This window comes from Acyrthosiphon pisum, chromosome A2 (genome assembly GCF_005508785.2).
Source record: "Acyrthosiphon pisum isolate AL4f chromosome A2, pea_aphid_22Mar2018_4r6ur, whole genome shotgun sequence".
In the NCBI taxonomy this organism is placed as follows: domain Eukaryota; kingdom Metazoa; phylum Arthropoda; class Insecta; order Hemiptera; family Aphididae; genus Acyrthosiphon; species Acyrthosiphon pisum.
Window position 1 is genome coordinate 12,824,382 of NC_042495.1, and position 1,284 is coordinate 12,825,665.

General features: G+C 25.1%; 1 protein-coding gene across 1 annotated transcript in view; it reads left to right on the forward strand.

Moving 5' to 3' along the window:
* Positions 1-1,284, forward strand: part of LOC100161116 (inhibitor of growth protein 4-like) — a gene marked incomplete in the record, with an annotated part of 38,476 nt that overhangs the window by 26,604 nt on the left and 10,588 nt on the right.

A 1,284-nucleotide genomic window follows, 5' to 3' on the forward strand; every position in this document is an offset into this window, starting at 1 on the left:
GAATTTTATTTTACAACGATTTGTGCTTTTGTATTTTATTTTTATTTTATGTCTGCAATTACCTATTACGTATATGACAGTAAAAATGGTTCAAATTTCTACTTCAGCATCTTTTCTGATAGGAAAGTGAGTCTAGTTGGTATTTTTTTGGGTCAAAACTCAAAAGTAAAATTTTCAAGCTTTTTTAACCAACAAATAAAATGTAATTTATACTAAAAAACTAAAAAAAAAATCGAAACTTAAAATGTCTGTAAACTGCTGCTCAAAATAAATCAAAATATTTGGAAAATGTTATGGTGTATAGAAAATGATTAAATAAACATTCAGTCAAAATTTCATGTACTCTACGATCATTTGTTTTAAAGTTACACCAAAAACCAAAATCGATTTTCTCGAAAACAGATTTTGCGTAAAAATTCCCGTTTTTCCTTAATTTTTCTTTTGTTTTTCCCGGCGCTTTTGAAAACCACTGGGAAATTTAAATTTTGACCTCCCCAATGCACCAACGATATTCACTTTCTGATCGAACAAGATACTGAAGTTGAAAATCGTAGCATTATTTCGACTACTTATCGTGTACACAGACACAAAAAAAATGAAAAAAAAATAAAAAAAAAATAAAAAAACACACATCATTGTAAAATCAATACATTCATCGTTCCACTCAGAATCTAAAATACATAGGTATAGTCATCATTTTTTTTATAAGCATTTTAAGTTCGAATTTTTACAAAATACGTAAATAACACGAAAATGTGCAAAAAATTTTGAATACAAGAACAAGATTCCTCTTAGAATTGATTAGGTACCTTATTCAAAAAAAAATTTCTCCTTGAAAATCAAATTAAATTTTTAAGTTTAACATTTTACAACATTGGATATTCATTCGATTTCTCATGTGGGGATTTTCTTTTTTGTTGTTATTCAAAAACGAATAACTGTAGTTACTTAAAATGTATACCATATGTGTATTTTATCAATTTCTATACTTGATCAAATTTTAAAAATATTTGGCTCATTTTAAGCTGTTTACGGAAATTTTAAATTTTAAATTTGTTTTCTATAAATGTCAATAAAATTATATTAATTGGCTCAAAAAGCGTAAAAATTAACACAAGGCCTGATATACTCTTACAATAGCAGTTGATAAATATTAAAAATACGTAAGCACAATTTTTTTTATAATAAGCATTTAAAGTTCGATTTATGACAATATTTATCAAAATTTAAAACAAAGTTCCAAGTAAGTCTTACCAAAAAATATAAAAATATAAAAACACGGTT